The sequence below is a fragment of the Paralichthys olivaceus genome, chromosome 21, assembly GCF_024713975.1.
Source record: "Paralichthys olivaceus isolate ysfri-2021 chromosome 21, ASM2471397v2, whole genome shotgun sequence".
Taxonomy (NCBI): Eukaryota; Metazoa; Chordata; class Actinopteri; order Pleuronectiformes; family Paralichthyidae; genus Paralichthys; species Paralichthys olivaceus.
The window spans coordinates 16,652,136-16,675,157 of record NC_091113.1 but is presented as its reverse complement, the minus strand read 5'-3'; the positions used below and the strand labels follow the sequence as shown (position 1 = coordinate 16,675,157).

Below are 23,022 nucleotides of genomic sequence, written 5' to 3'. Positions count from 1 at the left end.
TGTGTGCGGAGAGAACAATTCAGATAATTCAAATTGAGGACATTTTGTGGGTACTCACTGATGCAAACGTCAAGTTTAGGTTTAGTTAGCAAGGAGATTTCATGATGGAATTAGATGCACTAAGTGGTAGAGCAGGGGTCACCAACACGGTGCCCACGGGCACCAGGTAGCACCCGAGGACCACATGAGTAGCCCGCAGGCCTGTTCTAAAAATAACAACTCCACCAGTGAGCTGCGTCTAAAATTTGATATGCGTTTCTAATTAAATTGAATGATTTATTTTTTATACTGTCAAATTTGTATTCTCATACTGAATAACTATTTACTATGATTTGTTAAAAGGGTTTGTCATTGGCTAGTGAAAATGGGACATTTTTTCCTATGAAATTTTGTCGAAGTGGTCATCTGGAAATTTTAATAATTGCTGAGATTAATAGAAATAAAGTGTTGAATATTGATATTATCTGTTTCATACCCTGTGGTAGAGGTTAGCATAGTTTTGTTCATTTCAAAACTTGTGAACACATGTCAGGTCTCACCAGCACCATTAGATCAGAACTTTACTCCTGCTGTCCGTGCAAATGCACAAGTTGTAAAATTGCACATGAAGGACCATTGCTTTCAATGACCTCTTCTTCATTTATTGTAATGTCAGCAGAGATAAGCTGTTCGATCGCACAGACACATCTCTCTGGAGGAGACTCTCTCCTTACTGAGGCAACAGTTATAACAAACTACTGTAATAATAGTCTGTGCCATGCAAAATATGGAAGGACATTTCAGAGAAGATGGAGATAACGGGTTAGAAAATGTAATTTGATTGTTGGCATTCTGACACATTCCAGTTGCTCCAGCTGCTTAATAGGTTTAGTACGCTTTTAGCAGCACTCTTCGTCCTGCCCTCTACTGCTTACATGCATGCTTGCACATTAAGTGTGACGGACCAGCCCAGGATCCCCGGGAATTATGATCGTACTGGACATGTCTGAACACCACTATTTATGTTCATTGGCAATGTTCATCGTAAATGCAGCAAGTCATTTTCCTCTTTATGTAGCAAGGCATAAAGCCAGTGTGTGGAGGTCAGGATGGTGGATAGATGTGTATCAAGTCCCAAATGGAATAAAAGGTGGCCTTCATATTATTATTTACTTTTTGTAAGCATTCTTGTCTGGTGACAGGGTTCAAAAAGATAGGTTAGTCATAATGAGATTCGGCTTTTACAAATAAATCAGGTTTTGTGGTTGGATTAAGTCCTAAATTTGTCACTTGCTCAAAACAACAAGGCAACATAAACTTTAGATCATATAAAACATGAATCTAGCACCTTGAGAATTGCTTAAAACCCAAAGAGGAGCAACTAGGTTCACACCATACACTGTATATAAAGATGGATGACTAGAAATGATGCCGGATGAATCCAATGTCCCACCTGCTAACCTGGAGAAGGCAGGTTAATGATGTTTACTGCAGCCAACCATCGGGGGCAATCCAGAGGATTTTGCTTGACTTTTGTGGAGCCCTCATCTCGTCCGTTTTCATTTTCAGTCTGGGGTTCACTTTCAAAATGAATAGTCAATCACATTTCCAGTAAGGCAATTGCTTAAGGTGTTGAACAAATACACAATCAATGAAAAAACAATCTAATCCTTTCTCTCTGAGCATGAACATTACTTTTATTTGGGTATGTTGACTCTCCGAGATTAAACATCCTAAGTATATGCTATTCATACTATAAGGGGGAGTGTGGCGATCGTGCATAGGGAGCAACGAGGTGGGGTGAGATATCAGCAGCCATTACAGCTGAGTGTTAACCCTGAGACCTTTCAATATAAGCACAGAGTTTTTTTATATTTCTGTCAAAATTACCTTTAGAAAATACCCAGGTTTTGTGGAGCCAGTAGAGTCTGTAAATAGACTACGTTTATGTAGCACTTTGTGGTCATTCAAACACTGCAAGACACATTCACACACAAATTCACAGTGCTGCTATCGTATTTCCTATCACACATTCATGCTCTGATGGAATGGAGGAGCCAGGGATAGTAGGCATGACTTTTTCAGTTGGTCTTGTAGTGTTGAGAATTAACCTTGGCATATTGTGGTGAAGTCTGCTGTTAGGGTTTGGGCCTTCAGGACATAAAAGCAGGCTATAGATGCAAGATTGCACATCGAGGTATTGTGGTGTGTACACAGTAAGTGAAAGCATCTGTTTCCCAAAGCAAATGCTACAACTTTCCCAGTGTGTAAGGGCATTCATAAATAAGTGCCCGTTTGTCCTTCCCTCTGGCACCAACCACTTGGCGGTTTGCTGCCCCGTTTAAATCTCAGCTATCTCTTCTAGCAGTTCTCCACGGCACACTTGCTTTACTAACCACCGTACAACAGCTGGGGCTGTTAAACACTATTCATGATCCTCCTGTGGCCGTGCAGAGAATTCCCACCTTGTTCTGCAGCCGGCAGGATTTCACGGCTGCGGCATAATAGAGAAAGAAGGGTTTTCACTGCAAAATGGAGCTTAATATAATAACGTTCTAATAAGAAAATATGTTCCGTCAGAATTATTTCTCTCTTGGTCTACTTGGACAGTGAGTGGTGATAAAAGATGTATAAGTTTGTGAATTTGAACTGACGTGCACATGGGGACACAAAAAAGTGTTAGGACGTTTGCTCATTTTCAAAGTAGCACTTCTCTACTCCCTGACTATTTCATATATTGCTTATTTATGAGATTATCAGTCTAACAACTCCGGGGACATTGCTACAATCTGGTTTTTGAATATTGTGTCATCATCAGACTGTTATGTGGGCTCATATCAAAACTCAGGACGTGTTTGATTGGCAGCCAAAGTAATATTGTAGAAATTGAAATGGAAATGAAACTCCTTCCTCACCAGGAAAAGCAATAATATAAGTCTCCGCTCAGCTATGGTACCAGTGGCTGATTTGGCATCTCTGAATCGTCTCTCAGTGGAGGTCAAAAAGCGTGGTCCAGCATCTTAGAACATTTGCTCTCCAAGGTTAGCCAAGCAAATGTAATCATATTCTCAGGCCTGTATCGCCGACACTGACCTTTAGAATATTGCTTATCCTTTCTGAGCTCTCTCAATTACCTTTGCTTTCTCACATCCTCTGGTTGTTTTTACAATGCAAACATGCCCTGCTGAACCATTCATTCTGGTGCTGGGTCCAGGATAATTTGTTATTTTACTATGTAGATATGATAAAAATAAAAAATAAATAAGCAGCGAATTGCACAAAATAAAAGCAAATAAACTAGAAACAATACGTAAAAGCAATAGTTTACAGGTTATCTACATCTGTTTTTTTTATTTTCTTAACATGCAACCATCCAGCTTGTCCAACAGTCATGTTTACACTAACAGACTTCTTACATATCAATAAAACATTAAACGTACATCATTTTGAAAGTGCAAGATAATGGAGTCACTTTACACAGGAGTACACAGTCCATTTTATCCATATTATTTATTTAAACACCCTTCGAGTTTATGTCAGATGTTTTCAGTTGAAGCAATTTGAAAGAAAATGGGGGGGGGCAGACGACCCTAACCCTATTAAGGCCCTGTCCCAGTTCCTCTCCCTTGGCCCCTGGATGTTTGGTAAGCATTCAGGAAGTTCTACCCCTATGTTTGTGGGGGGGGGGTACTACCCCTACATCCCATAGCGAAATGGGACACCGCTACCCATTCACGGCCACAAGCAAAACAAAGGGGTAGGTCTAAGTGGTAGGGCGAAGGAGTAATTTGGTACAGGGCATTAATGTCTCACCAACAGGGGTGATTTTGTCTTAGTCAATTGCAGTGTAGGTGGAAAGACCCTAAATTGTGCAATAAGAGTGGTTGAATCCATGTGTCAGTTATTTCTGAAATTGTGTAAAATATATTTCAACAAGTGACAAGCAACACCAGAATATGTGAAGATGATTTGTGGGAGGTTGGTTGTACTGAACTTTTTATTATTGGCATTTTGGGGTTCAGTATCTTGCCCAAGGAAACTTTGGCATTCAGATTGGGAAGATTAGGATCAAACCGCCGATCGCCTGTTTGGAGGACGACCACTCTACCCCCTCAGCCACAGCCGCCATCCAGGATGGGACATGGACCAAGGAAGAAGCCATCACATTTTGGTCTGGGCAATTTGGTGCATTTCCAAATAAAAATCTGTATCTAGTTAATTCAAATGAGGTTTCATAAGGGGACTGTTGAGACTTGCCGGAGGTTTGTGCTCTGAGTGCCGTTTAATCCCTTTGATTGAGTTTACACTGTAGAAGTGCTCTTCCAATTTTTCTCTGGATATGTCTCCCCCATTTCCTCTTCTCATGAGGATTTCACATAGTTTAGTGAATAGGTTTGTATAGAGGGTACTTTTCAAAGTAGAAAGCGGGGTAAGAAATAAAACATAGTTTGAGTAAATCAGTAAAAGTACTTTCTTTATTAATTGGTACGGGTCAATGTTTACTTAAAGAAAGAGAAAGTTGCTCACTACGAATTTAGAATGTATAGCGAGTTAATGCATAGGAATACAATTAAATGCAAATATAAATAAGTTAAGGTAATATACTGCATCATTTACCCAGCTAAATGTCTAAATGTCTGCAAAGGTAATAGAAAAGTAAATTGTGTCACTTTCTTGATATTAGTTGTCCTGTGTGAAACTAAATAAGAATATAATCTGATCCATGAATTCTTTAAATTGATTACTGTCTGTCCTGAAAATGGATCCACTCCTGTGTAGTTTGATCACAACTCTGCTGCTTTTGTGTTTTAACACTGCATTTATTAAAGAGATGAGCCCTGACGATTTTTCCACTTTAGACCTCCCAACCACTTCTCCTCCAGTTGTCTTGAGAGAGAACTTTCCTGCAGAAAGACCAAGTGTGCGTGAAATGTTGGTCATAAAGTCATCAGAGCACAAGGTGTGGTAATCGGCTCTCCGGTATATATTACATCACCATGACCACAACGTTTTCATAGGTGAGCACCCTGTGGACAATTTTTCACTGATTAACAAAAAGTACACTTTGTCTATGCTGCAGTTGAACAGATGCTGTCAGAATTATGTCCAAATGTTCCTTCTACAATAAGACCACACACTGACACTTCTTTACCCACAGTAATTATATTTAATGTTGTAGGGCATCAAGCTAAATTTAATTGGAAAACATCATCAGCTTTGGTTCAGACTAAGTTGAGCACTTATACTGTGCATTCTCCTCTAATTTCTACACTGAAAGACATTAACTGTACTTTTGTTTAACCTTGGTGTAAAGGTTCATCGACATGCACATTGGTTTCTTTTGGAGCAGATTGGAATGCCAAAGGTCGCCGTGCATGACTGTGTATTTTAAAAGCAACACTTAGACAGTAAGTAGAGCAGAATCACATGGAGGAGATGTGGGAGTCTTCCGAGAAGGCAAGAGAGTCTCTCCACGGACTCCATTATTTGAACAGTAAACAAGAGATCTGAAATTTCCAAACCCCAAAACACAAATGTACACTTTTTTATCTGTCTCTGTGTTAGAGATGGTCAAATGGTGGCTGTCTGACAAAGAAATTTATGACAGCTGAGCTGTTTCTTATTTATAACAAGAAAACCTTTTTTATCAACCTTCGACAGTTGATGAATGTCTTTATGCTCTATTTTTTATGGTATTGAGACAGTTCATTATTGCTGTTTTTGTCCCTTGTTTAAATCTTTAGCAGGGGGCCTCATGTGAAGGAGAGAGGCAGGGTTGAGATAGTTTGATTTAAAGAGGGAAGGCCTCTGCGTGCCTCAGGCTGTGTACATTTCTAGCAGATATGCTATTGTCATTATTTCTGAATCTTTGGCTACTGCAGCTGGTGATGTGTACATTGAAAGAAGTGGGTCTGATTGTATTGAGATGACATGAAATGAGCTCAGAGAAATGCTGATGCTGGGATTTTACAGCCGTTTCGTTTAGCGGCCTCCTGTCTTTTGCAAGTCTTCCTAAAATGTAAATCTGAACTCTTTCACTGTTAGTCTAAGTGCTTGTATGTGGCAAGTGCAGCATGAGCACGTTCACTTTGTACACAGACCGATCTGTGTCCTCTGCAGATAAAAGTTCCTCCTTACTATCTTTCAAATCTGCTATTACACTGGCTATCTGCCAAGGTATAAGCACATCTCCCTTTTAAAGGGAACATCAATCTAATTGGTATAGTGCATGTTTTTGTCTGCCATTAAATAAGCCAAAGTGGATCTAGAATACATTTGTCTTATGCACTTAGACCATATGCAAAGTTTTTTAAAATACGGCACTGATTTGAACTTCTTAGATAATATTGGCTGCGTTCTCTGGTCAAGTGACTGCAGCAGATGTGAGTTTTTATCTGGTCAAGCTCCCATGGGCAGGGAAGTAAACACGACACCTGTCACCTGCCTGCCATTGTGCTGATAAACCAGAAACACCAAGACGACACCTTATTTATATCCACTCTACGGGCTTGACACATGTTCACTGCAACAGCCATGGAGACGAAAACCTGCTGAAATGTGGCTGGTAGGAGGCCGGAGGTGCCGGTGGCTAATCATTTGATTCGGCGCAAAACACTGGAGCTAGTGTGACATCTTGTGGTAGTGAACATTGTAGAAAGTCGAGTTAAAGTTATACATTAGTTTAGGATTGAACTCGTTTCATTTTCATGGATCAGTCATGACTTTTGATCTGCCCAAAAGCTGTGGCACAACGTAAGACAGCCCCTTATACTGTGATAAGAACAAAGTGGGAGACACCAAGTACATGTGTATTAGGTTAGTCTGAATCAGGGTCAAAATGTAATTCTCTTTTTATATTACAGTCAGTCTGATGAATAGTCAATTATTCCTCAATCAGGCCTCAGCAGCAGCACATCGTACTCTCAGTCAGTGTGATTACAATGCTCTCAGTACGAGGAGGCTGTGGCTGAGTGGTAGAGCGGTCGCCTCTGACCATAAGGTCGGCAGTTCTATCCCAGTATTCCCATCTGCATCCCAAAGTGTCCTCGGGCAAGATGCTGAACTCTGAATGGCCCCTCATAGAAAACAGTGCTGCCCATAGATGCACTGTATGAATGGGAGAATGGCAAACTGTAAAGTACTGTACTGTAAAGCACTTTGAGTGGTCATCAAGACTAGAAAACCACTATGTAAACACAGACTGTTTAGTTGAGCTCAATTTGAGATAAAAACATTCTACATTTTCTTTATCTACTTTGTATATTATATTTCAGTTAGTTTGGCGTTTGACATCTTGTTTATTTTAGCCTCATGGTTTTGTTCCTTAAAATGTTCTTCAAACTGTCTAAATTCAAAAAGAATATGGTAACAACAAGCACCTGCTGTGAGAATATCACACAACTACAGTATTTATTCAGACTATTTGTGGGTTTCAAAGAAAATAAGTACATTTAATTTGGGAGTGGAGAGTGCGGTGGATGTTCAAAATGTCTCCACACACGAATAACATCCTGCTGTACCCACGGTATCCTGGAAGATTTCATTCTCTTTCCCACATTTTCAAAAACAAGTCAAGCTGAACTGATCCAAAGTGTTTCCTGTTCCATTTATGGATACCTCAGCACTAAGCTCGAAAGAAGAAAAAGACCAGGATGGTACCACGGTGTACCAAAGTGGAAAAATACTGCAGCAGCATATCAGTGCAGGATGTAATCTTTCACCATGATAGGTAGGAGAAATTTCTCCTGCAACTGTTGTCTCCAGTGGAGCCAAATCTGTTTAGTTGATACTCGAGGCCCATCAAACAGCCTCTGGTGTGCAGAGTTGGCTGTCAGAAACCATCCTCTGCACTCTGAATGCAATGATCCCTCCACTGAGAGGCTTTTCCTCGTCAGACCTGCCCCCACGCTACAGTGGCTCCTTCACTTTTCAGAATCTTATTTCCACCTACAGCACAGGGGCCACCTTGGGTACACTCAAAACAAGCTGGCAACGTGCTATTAGATATCCATTTTCTTCCCATAAACCTGCCGACGGCAAATGGTCCTTGGCCCTGCCGATGGTGCCTGCGCTCTCTTAATTGGTTTATGATCAGCGATTGTCACTTGAAGAAGGGCCTGCTACCTTCCAGACATATACCTGCCAATTAGCCTCCTCCATTGACTCAGAGAGCAGCTTAGCCGGAGTATTCAGTTAAAATAAAACGTTTAAGGGGATTTTTCACAACACTGCCTTTTAGACTTCACCACTTGTGGCTAAAATTCTATAATTGGTGCTTGGTTCTTTTCTCAGTGCAAGGAAAGAGAAAATGTTAATCAGATCCCAAGCTTGCTAGAAAAACCACGGCCCATTTGTTTGATCGGTGGGAACGAAATCAAACAAGAGCGCGGGGAGAGAAAAACACAGGGATAAATTACATTTTGGTGATGAGAAGCTGTGACAAAATGCTCTGACGAGGGTTCAGGGCCTTGGAAGATGGCGCATCAGATGTGGAAATGCATGATAAGGTCTGATGATTAGATAGGATGTTCGCACATACAAGTTCAAGAGCTGTCCTCCATGCTTTGTTAACATCAAAAGACGTAACAATAATCCTAAATCGAGCACCACAGTAGACTACTCAACAGTGTGACTGTGGTTTTTATCCCGTTTTACATCAGGAGCGTGGCTGACATGACAGCCGAGCTCCGAAATCTTTCAACAAATGCTCTTTTTAAAGGGTCACTTTTAAAGAGGTGCCATGCAGGTACCATAGTTTTAGTTTTATCCAGCTGGGTTTTGACTGTAATAAGGAAATATTGTTTTACTACCTGCTGGACATGAAGATTAGGATGTTGTGGTGTTTTGTGTGTGTGTAATAATTGGAGCAAAACTTTAAATGATGCATACACTCAAATAATGACAAATATTCATGTCATGCTTTGCACTAGGTGTTATTATAAAGACATTAATTTATGATATAATTTTTGGCAACATAATTAAACTCCAAATTCATTCAAACCAAGTCATTATAGATTATTAGAATAGGTTCAGTCTGTGAGGCGCCTTGATGATCATTGAAACAGTTTGAATTGCTCACTCCTCATATTCATACTGCAAAGAGATGTGGGTGTTGCATTTTGTTAGGATCAAAAGTAGCGTTAGTCCTATTTATATATATCAAGGCAGATTTGTATCTCAGGGGCAGATTTGTATCTCAGGGGAACGTGCAAACTGTACATACATGTAGTAAATACTGCTTGTGTGTATTTTCCATTTGAGTAACACAGCCCTTTACTGCAATGGATGGACTGCAAATCCTAAAATCCTGTAAATCCTTATTATTTTGGAAAAACGGCATTATCTCAGTGTGTTAATATGCTAGACATGATCCTAATTATTGGATGTGTAACTATGACCAACTAGACTCTCAAGCGTCATTTATCCAGATTTATTCCCTACATGCAGTATAAGTAGACAGTTAAACATTTTAATCCTCAATCAACAACAACAAATTCTTCTAATATGGATCCCTGGGAGAAAATCTTTTCATGTCGAGGGCTGTGACTCTAAAAGTGTCTTTCTCTGTGTGTATTTGAAATCCAGCCTGATTTCACGGTTACAACATTTCCGCAGTGAAATAACTCTTGTGTCAGACTATGAGCACTCGCGTCCTTTTTCTGTGCCATGCAGTTGCCCACTCGGTGGCTCCTTTCTCTCCCCTGACATTTAGCGATTCCTCTGCCCATCCTCCCCCTCATCATCCTCCACAGCTCTGCCGCTTGCCAACATGGGGAAAGCCCTATACTGCTCCAGGCAGTGCAGTAAAGCCCCATTACACTGCTTCAGCTGAGAACTTGCAGCAGGATTATGGCCACACAGAGTGACAAATGTAACGAAACCCTGAGCAATGTTGGCATGCAAGGATCATCAGATGGCTCATATACGAGGGGGGAGTTGGCAGTGAAATTCTGATGGCACGGCTGTGCAACTATACCATTGACACCACTTGGTCATGTGCTTTGATTTTTTTTTCTAGACATTTGTGTCGACTTTTCATCACACTACTTTTATGCAGATGGGATTCACTAAGAATTCACTACGTTGTCATGGGCCAAACTGGACAAGAGATCATTAAATTGCAAAGAGTAAAGAAAGGTTTCAACATCCGTGGTTTCGGTGACAACTAAACTCCTTCTGTGGTTGTGGTGTAGTTAAAACAAGTGGTTATTTTATCGAGTGCTGTTTTAAAGTTCATTCCGAAACTTAAGACAGACGACATTAGCGCTCCCAACAGTGAAGCCAAAACATCTCAAACTGCCCCTAGTGGCTGGCTGGAGTATAGATCATAAACCCCGCCTCTTCTATGTTAGCAGATTTGACATGCACGTTAAATATCTTTCTCACAAAGGTGGTAATTTTTTGGTTATGGTCATTTTGGGTCTCTCATAAACTAACAATAACATAAACTAACATTTATTTCAGCCTTATTTAACGCCTCTTGATTGACAGCTCAGACTTATGATTGGTTGAGTGGTACGTTGATACCCTGGCTCCACTCCATGATTACCACTGTCCAGACTTTGGTTACTTGTGATATCACCAGCACAGGATGGCAGCGCCCGCATCCAAGATATTTTTGGCTTTGTTTTTTTTACAGTGGGTTTTCAACCCAGTGAGAGCAGATTGCCGGAAGCCTTCTATAGCTGGAGACTGGGATTGTTTTTGTTTATTAGGAAAGTAAGAAACAGAAGCTCGGATTAGAACACAAGGAGTTTGACGATGTTTGCTTTTCAGAACACAACAGACTGTAGTGTAGCTTTATACACTAGCTGCAGAGTGTAGTCCAGTCTCCTGTGGACTGTGTAAGAAGTCAGCATTTTTATTTATATATTAATTTATGTTGCAGGAGGAAAAAAAGGAAAGAAATGAGGGAAGGGAGGTAGTAAGGCAAAATGAAGGAGGTGAGGAAGGGAGGTGAGGAATAGAAATAAATGCATATGTACTTGGCTCCCTCCTCCATGTTACCGCCCTTCCAGTGCTTGATGGACATTTTTCTCGTCTCAAACTAAATAACTCTTCTCTACAACTCATGTCCCGTTGTCTCCTTGTGTTGCTGCTTTCTGTTTCGTCTGATGGAGTCTGTTCACATTCAAAGACAGGCTGTGGCAAAACCATGTATGGTGTTGCCGCTCACTGTCAGAGGGGACTGGAGGAGTGCTGGAGCTGCTCAGCAGGCCTGCACACACTCATCTGTTCGCACGCGTTAGAAAATAATTCCGACACTATTAGCAGAGAGGAGGGAAACATGTCTGGCTGCTGTTAGGACAGTGTTTACATTTTTGGTGACCTTCTTTCAATTACTAATGTGATATTTGGAAAATCCTAGCCGACTGGACTGTTCAACACATACTGGTGTATGCACAGGGACAGCTGTGGGGATTAAGTGACAGTGTGATGGATGGGGTTCAGACAGGATGGCCCTAATAACCTCCCCTTTATTTACCCTCCGCTGACTGACAGAAGAGAGGAGGCGGGAGAGGAGGAAAGGAAACAGATGGAAAGAGGCGAGGAGAAAAGGAAATGGATTTGAGGAGAGGAAGGAAGGAAAAGGATGAAAAGAAATTAAAGCAGGAAAGGAAAGGATGAAATAAGGGTAGAACATGAGGAGAGAAAGAAATTCATAGAAAGGAAATGGGTCAAAAGACGAAAAGTGTGACGGTGGGAACAGAAAAATCAGATGAAATGAAAAAAAAGGAGTACAGGAGAAAGTAAAAAAGTAAGTGAAGGGGAGAAAAGAGGTAAGGACATAAAGCAGACAACATTAGAGGGGAGGTACAGTCAGAGCAAGAAAGAAGAAATGACAGCAGAGAGAGAGAAGAGAGACGACGGGCAGATGACGGGGGGAGATGAAAGAAGACGGGGGAGATGGTAGATGGGCAGGGAAGGGTTGAAGTGGGAGTATACGAGGAGAGAAGTCAAGTCTGTGTATGAACAAGCGAGGAGATGAAAGCAGAGGCAGTGAAGAGGAGGTTAAGAGCAAGAGAGCGACGGCATGAAGGGAGTTGAAGGTTGGATGGAGGGATGGTGGATTTTCTTAAAGAGTCACACAACGAAATAAACCTGTTGGAAATTGGAAAAAAAGATGCTCCTCACATTTGACAGTAACCTTGTGATGACGGGTGCAGACACTTTCCTCTCCTCCTCTAAATCCCTCAGTAGGTCAGTGTGAATCCGTGGCTGGCTGTCAATCACCGTGAGCACTGCCGGCCTCCGACTTACACTGACTCCTGGAAAACGTACCCTCACTGTTTTGATCTGTACTGATCACTTAAGATGTGCTCTGTCAAAACTGGCGGCCTTCGCTCCGTCCTTACTTGAATCAAACCTGCCTTTGCTCGGATTCGTGCCTCCTCCTTCCTCTCTTTGAGAGTTTCTGAAAGCTTTTTTTCCCTCCTTCTGCTGTTTTGATTATCAGTTAGCCCGGATTTCAGAAGCGTTCTCAAATGAAGGTTTACTCCTTGTGATGAAATTCTAAGACAATACTTAGAACTTCCCCTTACAGTAGTAGATCCTGCTGGATAAAAGATTCCCAAAGCTTGTAATCCCTTACGGGAGCTCCTAAGGAGAAAAAACTGGAAGACAACTCTAGAGTTTAAAGTGCCTAAAACAGAGAACTTTGGAAACGCAGATGGCTCCATTTTAGTTCGAAAACTCAAGGGCCGCTCATGCACTTCCTGATTGGTTCTTAGGAGTCACGACTGCCAGTGTTGAATGCAAAGCGTTGCCAACACTCACTCTCAGTTCCATCTCATCCAGGAAAATAACCCTCTCCTCTTCACTTTTCTGCAACTAAGCAACCAACTCCAAGTAGCAGATCAGTATCCTGCACATGCATGTCCAGTGTGCGTGAAAGGTCCTGTGAAGATGGACAGATATATTGAGCTCTAATGCTTGGCTGGATGGAGATTGATTTAGCCTTAGACTACAACATATACTACAGTTTATCACATTCCTGTCTGATGCAAGGCATTAATCTTGGCTATACTGTTACATGCCAACAAAAAGTAAGATCACCAATCGCAATAACTGATGAAAACTGAGCTAAAATGTAGGGAAAGTGCAAATACTACCAGCATTAACGAAAGCAGAGAAACAAAATAACCATTAGCGATTCATTATGTGAACAAGCAACTGTTCAAATGACCCAGTTTCCAACCAGTTTGATTCTTTAGAAGCAATTTCTTCAATAGAGATGATCATTACATAAAACAAGGTTTGTTTCATGTTTCAATAGAGACACTCTCCCTTTTATTCCCATTATCACTAAGACATTTCTACTCCTTTTTAAATCAACCAATCTGAACTTTTAAATGAATGTGTCACACTTATAGAAACACACATCCCCACTAACCCGAACTAAATTCCTAATCCTTCCTCACACAGAGATGCTCTGTCACTTGACGTTTTCAGGCTCGACTTTTTCTGAGATCATTCCTGAGAGCGACTGAATACGGCCCATGGTTTCTGTATTTCACTAATTACAAATAAGCAGACAACTTCATGCTTTTCAACTTTTTCAAGTTCACTCACAGTGTTTTATCGTGAAAACAGGTTTAACCTGTCATGAAAATTATACACAATGCCAATCATAATGTCACAGATGGTAGAAACTAGCTGTTAACGTATATGTGTAATGATATGAAATTGTACTGATTGATTTTTCAGTTATTTACCCAATTTGTTTGGTCTATAAAGTGTCACAAAATATTGAAATGTGTCATGTCATCAGTACAAAGTCCCAAAATGTTATTTGTTACCACATCTGTTGGACAAGTTACTGAATGAGTAAGCAGTTATATCTTTTAAAAGTAACTAGTTCCCAATGGAACAATCTTTTGAGATAATTTGAACTTCCTGCTTCACTTCTTTTATAAATGCACATATATAATATTTAGTTTTGCTGAGCCTGTGACACGTAAATGTATTTATTTTCACACAACAGTTTCTCAGACATGTATCAAATGCTTCAGAAGAGCAGACGACTCTGTAAAGTTGGAGGATGTCTGCTTTTATCTGCTCGTCTACAGATGCTCGTTCCACCGAGGACAAAATACATTTCCGTAAATGCACATGGAATACTAAAGGTTTGAGATTTTTTCCTCTCAAAATGACTGGAATGATTTATTCACAAAATGATTGTATTGTTTAATTGTCCGATTGCTTTAGGTATAATTAGTTTTCTATTTTGATGAAGACAAAAGTGGGCTGTTTGGGTTTGTAGAGTTTTTTGCAATCATTCCAGAATTGTTAAAGTTTTTTTGTTGTTTTTTATGATAATTGCAGCTCTAGTTTAATTAAGGCTTGTAAAAGATTGTAGTTCTGGTCAAATATGCATATGTGGCTACAACACTGATGATTATGTATTCGCTGTGCTGTGTTATTCACCATGTGTGTGAATTTGATCTCCTTGTCAAATCTCCATCCAAGTGAAAAAATGTCCTTTGCAATGTGTTAGCTGTATCCATTAGCATTTGGCAGGCTAAGTGTAAGCCAGCATTCAGCTGAGGATCCAGGCAGCCACGAGAGGCAAAGCTGCATGTATTCCACGCATATTAAAATCTCCTGAAGACTATATCGTATCAGAGAGGATCTGGTTTATATTTGACCACAGATGTTGTTGCCAAATAGCATTTCCTTGTATTGATACTGATATTATGGACCGAGGGGATTACAAATTGTGATATAAATCAAATAATCTGTAGTCGTCTGAGTCGGGTGGGGGACAAAGAAGATTACAGAGGAAAATACACGATTACATCTGGTTCCCATTGTCTGCCCGTCCTGTTTATTTTAGGTTATGTGCTAGTCTGTCAGTCGCTGCTTTGTGTGCTTAGCTTCTCAGAGTGGCATTTAGGAGAATTAGTGCAGTGTGCGGAGCGTCTGTGTACCTACAGCGCAGCAAGTTGCTGCTGCGTGTACTCCAGTCCTCTCTCTGATTTATATTTACCTTGATAAATTGGCTTGTGTTTAAACTCCATACATATGCCCCCAGAGGGAAACAAATGCTAAAGACAGATTGTTAACAGATGCCACAAGGTGCTTCATGATTCACCTCCGCTCCTTCATATATCAGTTTTCACCTAATGTGAAGACAGATTCAATGTTTTTAGAGTGATATTGTTTTTTTAAAGATTCGGTTTGAGGTTTTTTTTTCGTTTTCTTTTTTTTGTATCGCAATAACTAAACCTGCAGCCGGAGGCAGGTGAATAAAACAATCACCACATAGTGACTCAGTGTTTACAAAACTTCTTTTTGTCTTCGAGGATCTGCAGTGGGATGTCAACAGAATGCAGAAGCCGAGTGTTATATCACAGGTTTGTGTTGCGGTGCCCGCTGTGCTCGGAGAGATGTAAAGATGAAGCCGCATCCTCGGGCTCGCTGCGTTCCATACTTTGCTTACGGAGGCAGAATCGCAGTTTGCATAGTAAATGCGAAGGTGGCTGGCGGAGAAAGAGGGCGTCTGAAGACATTATGCACAGTTAGTGGGTCTTAAACAGACAGATGAGTGCTGGTCGAACACACTAGAGTACAGGAGCAGGCAGGATCCACTGAAACCCAGGAAACATTCATTCTTTGATTTTAGTTTACAAATGATTGAGTAAAACTAATAATCTCAGTGGCTTTGTTTTTAGGCTTCTCTTCTTTGGTGTCAGAGGCACACATGTCCACCAAGAGCCAACAGTCCCTTTATGACACCTTGAATTCACTAGATCTGGATTTTTATTTGGATTCACGCCCATAAATAAGCATGCTTGATCCTTTTCATCAAAATCCATTTATCATCCTCTGATAAAAAAATTTAAATGTAGTTTGTTCCTCACGACCCATAGTGCATCCTTCCTGGTTTCATGGTAATCCATCCAGTAGTTTCTGCATAATATTGCTCACTAACAGAGAAAGATAAAAACAACATCGTTGGTGAAGGTAGTGACTGGGGGCGGAAGACATCTCTTGAATTAGTTCTCCAGACTACACTGCAGCTTACCCCTAAAAGCCTCAGCACTAAAGTCAGGATTGGATGTTGAAACCGCTGGAACATGGAGTTTTGTTAATTTGTTTTCTCGCTTTGTGATTGGTCTGGTGAACTCCATCAACAGGCGTCTTGAATGAAGAGATGCCTGCTTCTTGTGTTTACTTGCTAATGGCTGTGAGTTACCTAACTCCTGCTACCTTGTTGGTTCAGAACAGTCCTGTGTGATTCTTTTTTTTTTTTTTCATTTGAGCAGTTGTGTGTTGACCAAAATCGCAATTGCATATTTGGGTTGAATTAGGTCTGAATGTGTCCGATGCCTTTCACTTCCACAACACCCTGAAGGAGGCCTGCGACAAGCACCACTCGCAGTACTACCCCGACTTTAAGAAATGGTGTGACAGATACTTCTATATACGTCTGGAGGTGGTTTGGTCAATCTGATCACAATGCATACTCAATGCATACTCAGTGCTTCTTAGGTGCATTTACACCTGCACTTTCATGTCAAACCCATTTTAACTGGTGGGTGTAAATGGGGTAACTGTTTAATTAGATGAATAACTGGTTCATACCTCTGAGCTGTTTATTCTTTAGTCATTGTTGAGTGACAGAAACCCTGACTCTGGCTGGACTACACACACAAAACTTGACTACACTTGAGCTGTTTACTTTGCCCTGGCTTGGTGAGCTCATCAAACTGCTGTGATTGGCTGGGCGGGCATTCGATCAATCTAACCCGACCAGCTGTGGAACTCTGTGTCGTTTCATCAATTACCTCCTTAGTAAAACGGGATTGAAATAGAAATCATGCTTGTCTGAAAGTGTGGGTGTTGCAAGGGCACCCACGGGTGTGATACCCTTGAGTCATCATCCTGTTGCTCTCACTCACATGCGTGCTCGCTCTCCGTAAGTAGGCGTGACCGAGCGTCCTGGGCACGGTTGGTCCCACACACAGAAACACAAAAAGCCTTTCTGCTGCGTCAGTTTGAGTTTAGCTCAGTTGCTGGAGCAGGGGTGGCCTGAACATCTGGATGAGTGGGATTTTTACTGGTGAACTGGTGGGTGGGAATGCACTGACACCCCATTAAAAAAAAACCGCAAAAAAACATTCAAGCAGATTTCATGCTGTTTGATGCAGTGGAAAAAAAATTCTGAATTTCTCATGTGTCCACTTTTCATGGCGTGCTATACTGAACAAAATGAACGTATCATGCATAAATCATGGAGGAAACTAATTTTGATTTTAAAACATCTCCGTGTGACTAATCTTTTGATTATTTCAAAACCCCTTTTTATATAATTACATTTACCTCTCCACTTTCACTGTTTGCAGTCTTTCTCTTGCGCCCACAAAGCTCGAATTTCACATTCTAACAAATCACTTAACTGAGCTGACAATCACATAAATGAGATTTGCTCTTCATCCACATTCATAAGTACAATTTCCTCAGTTTGGATTCCATCTTTCCTTCTGACTCACTTCCACCCAGCCTGGTGTTTTGCCCTTTGGTTGTCATTGAGGAGGAGATAACCACATGTAAATATATGAGCTGCTGAGGGTTGGGCCCGGAATGGAGTCTCCATTAAGTTGGGTAATACAGCGCGACGCTGTTTAAACAAAGCTCCTCAGCAGGACTCTGCAGTTCAACCCCAGTGCCAACAGGATTCCTCAACGGACTGTGGCTGCGAGGCGGGTGAGCCCCCCACCCGCTGATAACCAAATCTGCTCCGCGGATCCGGGCAAGGACACAAAGATGAATTAGCAACGTGGAACTCACAGCGGGGTCTGAGTGAAATAGGAAGATAATGACATAACTATTCATTTGCCCTCATCTTTGGCTCTCCTTTCATCACTAGTGCCCAGCAGTGATTTTTTTATGTTTTACCTTACCGTTTGTGGAATGACATTATGTTCAATCTCTCAGGGATTGCAGTAAGATGGTGATGAAAGAGAGGTGCAAAGTGTGTGTCAGAGCGAGGACGGATGAGGTGTGTGTGCGGTTTACTCTCCATGCAGCGTGACAGCCTTTTACTCAATCTGCTCTTTGGAATAACCCTTTTCCCGCTCTGTCTGATTGAGAAATTACACCAGTGGCACGAGACGCTCAACATGAAAATCAAATCAACCCACCAAATCATTTTCAATTTAGTTACATTTACAGATCCGCAACTGAGTCTTTAATCCACCAAATCACTCCATGTAATGGATTTATCATTGGATTCCAGTGTTTCTTCTCAAAAGATCATTAAAAATCCATCCTCTGATTTGTTACCTAAACCTTGACTCACCAGTTCCGTAAAGTAACACATTTACAGGGTGCGGGCTTGAAAAGAATTAATGGTGTTATTCATGCATGGTAAGACAAATGAGTCCTTTTAGCTTCACTGTAGCCTTCACTGCAAAGTTTTTACACCATCTTTCATGCACTTCCTCGCTATAAAGTTCTAAACTCAGCAAGCCTTCTGCATAGCAATGAGCGTGTGAATCGATGGCAGTGCGAGGCTGCTGAGATTATGATATTATCTACAAGCGAGCGATTGTGCCCATTCGGATCAATCAATCACAGAGTGGCGTCCAGAGGAAATGACTCGTTTACTGCACCTGTCAGACTCGCCAGTCACTTTTAAAACTTTTTGATCGCTGTGTTGAATTTCAAATAATTGTGAACATACTGTCACATTGATTTCCCACCTTTAAAAGTAAATTATAATGAGATGATATGATCTCGCAACAAATCCAGGTTGACGACTCTTGATTGTATGGAGGTGTGAATGTGAGCTCCAGGTGCTTAGCAACCATCAAGGATAAGTAGGTATAGCTAATGGATGCTTAGATTGAAATGATTATTCAGACATTAAATCATGTTGATGTAACACTTGGTTTCAAGCATTTCAGCACTAAAAGGGTCGTTCACCCCCCCCCCCCCCCAGTTGCTGCTTTGGCTATCCGATAGTGACTTGACATTTAATTCTGTCAGTTTCCAACTGTGTGGACAGGACAGCCTGGGAAAAAAAAAATGATATATTATATTTTATCTTTGGGTTTGTGCTTTTTGATAATGTCATGCCTCCATCCTACACATTACATTTCTGTACAACTTAACTGTAGCAGCATACAGGGAATATTTTGTTGGACAGATTTGGTGACTGGGTTGCATCCACCACAGGAAGTGGACCGAAAGAAGAAACCAATGCTGATATTAGGGAGTCAAAAAATCCTCGATGCCGATATATATATCACCAGATGTAAAATGGCTTTGAATCCCTAGATGTAATTATCAAACCCGTATGAAAAGCAATGTAACTGAGGCCTGCTGTTAATTTGTAATCCCCTACTGTCCACTGCCACGGTTGTAAATATCAATGAAACACAAATAAAGCCAAATAAGTACTTGAATCAACAACTGTTTATTTAATATAAAATAACAACATAAAAGCACATCTTTGTGAAATAAAAGTTTTCATATCTGAGCAGATACTACTATGTCTTTAAAAGGCTCACATAGGATGTTCTTTTGAATTTCCTATCGTGCTCTAGTTTTTACCTGCTCGAAATCTCAATCTTTTATATTTAAGTGGACAACTTTTTCTAGTCACAACCCCTATTTAAAGATACGATACATATTTTCACTCATCAAAAAATAAATAGATATTTTATGATGTGATTGTTTCTGTAAATATATGTAACTCTTTAATTCTTTAACTTTTATATCTTTGAATGTAACTTTTCAGTTCCACAAACAAAATTCAAGATGTCAAGATGTAGTTCTGACTTTATAACCAAATCAAACTTCACATTTCTCTGTATGCATTGAGAGCATAATGTCATATAATAAACCATAATCAGGTGTAATTTGGTTTCAGAAAATAAAGGTTTCAATGGGCTTTGTTCAAACTGACATTTGATGCAGTGAAGTATTTTCCGCATTCTGAATTTAACACTGTTTGTTGTATCAGCCATCACATTATTCCATGCTGATGCTTAGAGCCCACCAACTGCCCTCAGATATGACAGATCGCTTCTCAGAGCTCAAGCCATTTCACACGGCCTACAGGGGGAAGCTGCAGGGCGCTGCTCCTCAGCTAAAGGTTAACCAGGGTAATATCAGTTTCATTATCACCCTTGTTTCATTTGACTTCATCCATTTCTCCCTCTGAGCTTTAAGAGGCCATGTGTCGGCCTGTCAGGCCGCAGACCTGGGGAGAAATTTATACCCTGTTCAGCCTGATGTAAATTCAGTCGGCATTTTTATGAGCTGTGGAGAGGCGCGCTGAGCTGTCCTGCTGCAGGGGGAGCAGACAAATGGATATAGTTGACCAGCATCTGCAAACAAATCACAGTCAGGGGGAGTCCAATGTGATTTGTTTGTGTATGTGTGAGTGCGAGTTGCAGGGAATACTTCATTCATTAGACCTAACACAGATTTACAGGAGAGAGCACACAGTCAGTCTTAGTCTGTCTTGTGCTGAGTCTGCCCTCCTGGCTCTGTTAACACTTTCAACACATACTACAAGATATAAATGGTAGATTTGACAGTATACGTGCCTTATGGGAAGGTAGGAGTGAAATAAGCGAAAGTGAAATATGCCCTTTTCTGGTAATAAATGCTGCTGCAGAGCCGAGTCCGCGCTGCTTGATGGGGTCATGCCACAGACTCCGAGGTGGTTTGACTTAAGGGAGAATTGATATTTGTTACAACTTGGGTCTTATCGTGGAAATCAATTCTTTCAGTTGCAATGACGCTGAGTTACCGATGAGATCTCGGAAAGCTTCAGTATTACAAACATAACCCCCCACCCCCGAAATAAAAAGAGTCCAACAAGATAAGACACACAGGCTGACAGCTTAGCCAGCATATCTAAACCACTTTTCCTTTCGGAGGTAATCCCTCATCACGCATGAAAACTGTGTGTACACAACCACTGCAACTACACTGCGTCACAACTGAACCAGGGACTTTCTGTAAACATTGATCATATGTTGTATGTGCATTTTGGAAAAGAGTAAGAGTCCATCGTTGAACAAAGGACAGGACTTTTTGTGAAACTTCATTTTCACAGCCTGTTGGACATTGTTGAAGTGATGTTGCCACAAATGTAGCAGACTGTAGTTCTGTAGTAGGTAATCATGTTTGAGTTTTCAAGTCAACCGGGGGTGTTCAGAAATCAGCCCCTCAGCCGAAAGAAACAGTATTTCATTTATACTCATGCATACGTACAAATCCAGGGTGGCTGCGGTAGAGTGGGTCATCCACTAACCAGAAGGTCGGCTGTTTGATTGCAGGCTCCAGCATTCTGCATGCCAAAGTGTTGTGGGTAGTGCGTGATTGATGTGCGATAGGAAAGTGCTGCATACAGATGCACTGTGTGAATGTGTGTGTGAATGGATGAATGTCAAACTGTACCGTAGAGCACATTTATACCCTGACAAAATGTCAAGTTGATTGTACCTATTATCGTTCAGTATTCTAAAGATATATGTCGAGTTCAGGAATGTATAATTTTAGAATACAGGAAAAATGTTGAATAACCAGTTAAATAAGCCAAGTTGAAGCATGTTACGTTAACAGGGGGTCAGAATCCATTTTTTTATATCAAACATACTGTATCGGGCAAAATTACTCCTATTAATGTCACGTATTTACAGTTGATTCCATCTCTCCAATACTCAAATACTCTAATTTTTGTATCCATCTTAATGCTGTTCTCTCTTGGGAAATTGTACAAGTGAGTCTTAAAGAATCGTGAGGTGCTGAATGAGAAGGAGATGAAAGAGTTGGCAGTGAAATCTGAAAAACAAGGAGTATTTCAGTCTTAAGTACTGCTTTCAGATGGCCTCATTAGTTTTTTGGGCACTGTTGTGAAATTGCGATGATTATTTATTCATTATTGTTATGCCACAATTTACAGAATACAAACATCTTCCCTTTTCCAGAATGAGCTAAATCATTAGTGCTCTAAAACCTCTATTTAGTCACACAGTTAATGATGTTGGTAGCAATACTGAAAAATAGCATAACCTCTTTCCTCGTAGCGTATATCTCTGATATGAAGCATTAAAAGATTATGTGTGCAGTGTATTAAACACGTGTGGGTGTAGTTCATCATATCCTGACATAAATACGTATGATTTCCATAATCTCCTTTACAACAACTATTTACCAACATCTGTTGGCTGTCGAGTCACCTCTGTCTGTTGAGACTTTGACACACTGAACACAAGTTGCGCATGACAGATGGTTTGAAACATTTTCACTGAGCTGTGTCTTTCCAAGAAAAAAGATGCACTGATTGCGTTGCCCTGCACGACAGGGTGCACGATGCTTCCTGTCAAACATGTGCGGGCCTGTAGGTTCGGAGTATTATTGAGTGAATGCTGAAAATAAATCTACATATGTCGTTTTACGTTCATTACCATCATTACACTCTCACTGCGGGCTTAAACAGTTTCTTCGGTCCATGCACATCTGTGCTGTGAGACTTTGAGTATACGCATGCTAAATGAATGTATCAGCCCCTCCCATGTTTGCATGTTTTCACATGTGCTAGTGCTTTTCTAATGAGAACATATGGCACGGAAGAGCAAACATGAAGTAATTGTGTACTTTGCTACCAGCCTGCCCCCCCCCCCCCCCATGCTTCACATCCTCTGCGTATGTCACGAGTTAGCATGTACAAGCTTCTCACTACTCCCTAATATTAGCTCCTCCATTGCTTGTTCCCAGAATGCTCTGATTGGAAAGACTCATTATGCCGTTGTTTGCCTTTGTCTCCCATTGTGGACCCACTCATCTATTGTGGTTGATTTAGTTCCAACACATCTTAGTCTTGTTTGTCTTTCTGCCATAAGTTTTTTCTTTTTTTCCCCCAAGTGAAGTTATTTAGTTCAGTCCTTCACTTTGCCCTTCTGCTCCTCTCTCTCTCTCTCTCTCTTGTGAGATACAACCAGCAGATAATGCATACTCACTCAGTTGGGGCGCAAAAATGTGCTGTTCTTTTCCTATTGCATATTTAGGAAAAATAATATG

At 40.9% G+C, this 23,022-nt stretch overlaps 1 protein-coding gene across 1 annotated transcript in view; it reads left to right on the top strand.

Moving 5' to 3' along the window:
- The window catches only part of ca10a (carbonic anhydrase Xa), a 239,321-nt gene that overhangs the window by 31,932 nt on the left and 184,367 nt on the right, over nucleotides 1–23,022 (top strand). The gene's annotated exons all lie outside the window — the stretch shown is intronic.